The sequence below is a fragment of the Hemicordylus capensis genome, chromosome 4 (genome assembly GCF_027244095.1).
Source record: "Hemicordylus capensis ecotype Gifberg chromosome 4, rHemCap1.1.pri, whole genome shotgun sequence".
NCBI lineage: Eukaryota > Metazoa > Chordata > Lepidosauria > Squamata > Cordylidae > Hemicordylus > Hemicordylus capensis.
In genome coordinates this window covers 119,122,609-119,127,688 of record NC_069660.1, presented here as the reverse complement: position 1 = coordinate 119,127,688, position 5,080 = coordinate 119,122,609, and positions in this window count along the sequence as shown.

The following is a 5,080-nucleotide window of genomic DNA, read 5'->3' as shown; positions in this document are numbered from 1 at the left end:
CCCACTCTTCCTTCAAGGAGCCCAGAGTGGTGTACTACATACTTCAGTTTCTCCTCACAACAATCCTGTGAAGTAGGTTAGGCTGAGAGAAAAGTGACTGGCCCAGAGTCACCCAGCTACAGGTGAAACTGGAAAAATTAGAATATCGTGCAAAAGTTCATTAATTTCAGTAATGCAAATTAAAAGGTGAAACTGATATATGAGATAGACGCATTACATGCAAAGTGAGATAAGTCAAGCCTTAATTTGTTATAATTGTGATGATCATGGCGTACAGCTCATGAGAACCCCAAATCCACAATCCCAGAAAATTAGAATATTGTGAAAAGGTTCAACAGTCTAGGCTCCAGGTGTCCCACTCCAATCAGCTAATCAATCCATAACACCTGCAAAGGGTTCCTGAGCGTTTAAATGGTCTCTCAGTCTGGTTCATTAGGAATCACAATCATGGGAAAGACTGCTGACTTGACAGTTGTGCAGAAAACCGTCATTGACACCCTCCATAAGGAGGGAAAGCCTCAAAAGGTAATTGCAAAAGAAGTTGGATGTTCCCAAAGTGCTGTATCAAAGCACATTAATAGAAAGTTATGTGGAAGGGGAAAGTGTGGAAGAAAAAGGTGCACAAGCAGCAGGGATGACCGCAGCCTGGAGAGGATTGTCAGGAAAAGGCCATTCAAAAGTGTTGGGGACTTTCACAAGGAGTGGACTGAGGCTGGAGTTAGTGCATCAAGAGCCACCACACACAGACGGATCCTGGACATGGGCTTCAAATGTCGTATTCCTCTTGTCAAGCCGCTCCTGAACAACAAACAACGTCAGAAGCGTCTTACCTGGGCTCAAGAAAAAAAGAACTGGTCTGTTGCTCAGTGGTCCAAAGTCCTCTTTTCTGATGAGAGCAACTTTTGCATCTCATTTGGAAACCAAGGACCCAAAGTCTGGAGGAAGAATGGAGAGGCACACAATGCAAGATGCTTGAAGTCCAGTGTGAAGTTTCCAGAGTCTGTGTTGATTTGGGGAGCCATGTCATCTGCTGGTGTTGGTCCACTGTGCTTCATTAAGTCCAGGGTCAACGCAGCCGTCTATCAGGAGATTTTGGAGCACTTCATGCTTCTTTCCGCAGACGAGCTGTATGGGGATGCTGACTTCATTTTCCAGCAGGACTTGGCACCTGCCCATACTGCCAAAAGTACCAAAACCTGGTTCAATGACCATGGGATTACTGTGCTTGATTGGCCAGCAAACTCGCCTGACCTGAACCTCATAGAGAATCTGTGGGGCATTGCCAAGAGAAGGATGAGAGACATGAGACCAAACAATGCAGAAGAGCTGAAGGCCGCTATTGAAGCATCCTGGTCTTCCATAACACCTCAGCAGTGCCACAGGCTGATAGCATCCATGCCACGCCGCATTGAGGCAGTAATTGCTGCAAAAGGGGCCCAAACCAAGTACTGAATACATATGCATGCTTATACTTTTCAGAGGTCCGATATTGTTCTATTCTTCAATCCTTGTCTTCTTGGTTCCATGTAATATTCTAATTTTCTGAGATTGTGGATTTGGGGTTTTCATGAGCTGTACGCCATGATCATCACAATTATAACAAATTAAGGCTTGACTTATCTCGCTTTGCATGTAATGCATCTATCTCATATATCAGTTTCACCTTTTAATTTGCATTACTGAAATTAATGAACTTTTGCACAATATTCTAATTTTTCGAGTTTCACCTGTAGTATCATGGCTGAATGGGGAATTGAACTCGGTTCTCCCCGGTCCTAGTCCAGCACTCTAATGGCTGTTGGTCTTTTGAGGAGCTGAGGACAAGAGCTCCCTGGCCTGGGCACCTCCTTTCTTGCCTTTCTCTCAGGGCACACTGGTCTTTCAGTGCTCCTAGAAAGGTAGGGGAGGGGGGCTGACCCAATAGTTCTCACAGGGGTTAGTTGGACACAGCATGCAGAATGGCAGTGTGGTTCAGCACAAGACGCCTTTTTAAAAAAAATTGGGCTGGATCTGAGTTCATTCTTTGGCTGTCTGGTGGCTCATTTTACAAAAAGAGCTGAGACAACTAGTATTTTTATGAGTCAAACAGTAAAAGAATAAACAGGCGCTGCATGGGTATTCTAAAAATAGTCAGAAATTTCTCATATGAAAGTAGAGCCTTAGGATTTTGACAGGATAAAGCTCTCTAAATCTGATAAGCTTGGGGCACATCTGGTAGTTCATTTGCCAAGCCACAAACCTTCAACCTCTGGGGGCCAGACTAGTGCAAAGCACAAATAAAATACTGAAAGCACATTCTTCTTCAAAATAGATATTTTCAAAAAGACAACTGTGACTGTTTCCATCAGACACGCAAGTACGTTGAAAAGGTGAAGGAGGGGAAATTGACTTTGCTCTGTTCTTCTGTAAGAGGTCTGCAGGGACATGTGCCAGTTAGCACCATGACTATACTTTGTTGAAAATGAGGGAAATTAGCATCAAATGTTTGCAGATCAATCAAAAGCAAGGAAATACTCAAAGTCCTGCAGCCACAGCGTGGATGCATTGTAAGGGAAGAAAGAGAATGTAGGCATGATCTTGAAAACAAAGAATTGTTTTATTGAAAAATAATGGGGGTACAGGAAATGAACAAGATGTGGTTAATCTTGTAGCACATTTACTAAATTACAAGAGAAGGCGACTAGAGGCCTGAGGGTGAGATAAACCAGAAAGAGAAAAGTGCTTGTAATAGTTACCTAAATCTAGCTGGGGAAATCCTTCTCTCTGGGGAGCTCAAGCGTGAAGCAAGCTCTGCACCCAGGCAGCATGGGTGCAGAGTTCAATGGTGACATGTAAATGCAATGGCACCCTGGGCAGAGTGCGGGCTTGTAAGAGTGTGACAAAAAAGGAAAGGAGAAGGAGGGAAAGGTGATTCCATGTTTGAGGAGATTTGTATAGTCAAAAGCATACCCTGAGGCATTGACTGAAGTCTAGAGGAGACTTGTAAAGGGTCTCCTCAAGGAATTCCTGACCACTTTAGGAGTTCCTGCTCCAAATAAAGTGTGAATATTGGTTATTGATTAGGTTATGTTGGGTGGTTCCCCTGTATGCTCTTTTAGACAAAGTGGGTTTCACGAAAGAGTGATCACCTTGGGCAATCACCTGGATAGAGATGGAAGTGGGCCCCCCACTCTGGCACATGCCTGCTGGGTCTTTTAATGACAGGGAGGTAAAGAAGTAAGATTATTTGTTCAGCTTTGGATGGAAGTGGAAGAGCGCTCACATCCCTTTCCCTTTTTGTTTCCTTTCTACTCTCTCTGCCAATGCTCTGATGCAATCAGAGAGGGGCACTTCCTCTGGCCTATCACAGTCCTTTATAAATGGACTTGGGGGCCAGTGTTTCTCTTCCAATCAGGCTAAGGGGGAAAAAATGACTGAAAGGTTAATTAAGGGGTTACTTGCCCATGTTTTAAGTGAACATTTGTGCTATATTATTGATAGGGGTTCTCTAGAATCAAGCAGCCATCTTCGGCATATTAGAGCTGTAACCATCAATAGGCAGAAGGGGGGGGATACAAAATCCTTCCTCTAAGTGTGAAGAGTCCTGGGTAGGCTGCCACCATCCACTTTTTATATGACCAGTTTCACCCTTCCAAGGGGATATTTTGGGAGAGTAAAGTGGAAAACCCCTCCCTACAAGAAAGGCTTGAGCAGTTTTAGGCCTTCAAGAGTATGCAACTAGGGCAGGACCCAATAAGGAGCAACACTGTTACAACAATAAGGATTTATTAATAATTGGATAATCAGGAAGACTATAGAGGCATCAACATTGCTGCTTCCATTCAAGTAAAACCCTTTCCCAGGAACTACAAGAATTATGCGTTCTTAAGCAAAGATAAATTCCCTGATATGTTTAGCTAAACTGGTCCCTATCCTTCCTACTTACTTCCAGGTAAGGAACTCCCAGTCAATTCCCAGCCCAAGGCTGTTAGTCTCCCCTTTCTCTACAGTAACTGCTGATCAGACCTCACTCAGAGGTCTCCAGGGAAGGACTGGACTATGCCTCTATAGGCTGTTGTCCAGTAAACCCTGCCCCTCACCCTGGATTGGGCCAGAGGGATTTGATTCTCCCTGGCTTTCTTCCTTATTTGTAGAAGCCCACCATCCAAATAGTTACTCTAATTGAGGCCTAGTCCTCCCACAAGCCTGACTATCACTACATGGACCCAAAGCAAAATGTTACAGTGTGTGCATGTGTGTTATCTGAGCCGGTGACTGAACAGGGTGAAAAAACAAACAACAAAGACAGTTAGTGCCAGCTCTAACATGGGTCACTTCATATGCAACCCCACCACCACTTTCTGTATGTCTTTGTATAGTGCGGGGGGGGGGCAGTTCTGGTGCCAGTGCCAGCTCCTTTTAAAACATGCCTTCTCAAAAACACACACCTGTGAAATGGCTGGTGAGAAAACAAGAGAGTGTTACACACTTTGCTCTCTCATAAACAGAAGGGTCTGTGACTGTTTTGAGGGAGTGTTCTTCCAGCTGATAACTTTCCTGCTCTTTTTGTTCAAGGCCTCCTCCCCACCCCCTTGATAGAGAGCTCCATTGACTGAGCTCTCAGACATTCCATCCTATTGATTAAAATGGGAGCAGTTCGGAGTGGTTGTTTTTGCCCCTTTAGGGTTTTTCCCCTTCAGATTTGTTGAACACCATATCTGTGAGCCACCCCAAATCTGCTGGTACCTCCTGCTTGCCTACAGGTGCCCCAGTTATCTGTCCAGAAGGATCCCAAATGTCAGCACTTTTTGAAATAGTAGATCAATATACAAATAAAGCATTAGTGGGGGCAAATAGCATTTAGTACATTTATATATACCACTCCATACAAAAAGGTCCATGGGTGGTTCACAATATAAATAATAAAACCAATTAAAACATTAACATAATTAAAATAATTTAGAATACATTCACTCCTACCAGGTAACAGATCCACTCCTTTGTATTTCAGATCCCTAGAGAGAGACCTTGCACCCTAGTGCCTTCAGCTCTCCCTATCTTTCTGTTTTAAGCTGCCAACTTCCATTTTCCTCACACTCAC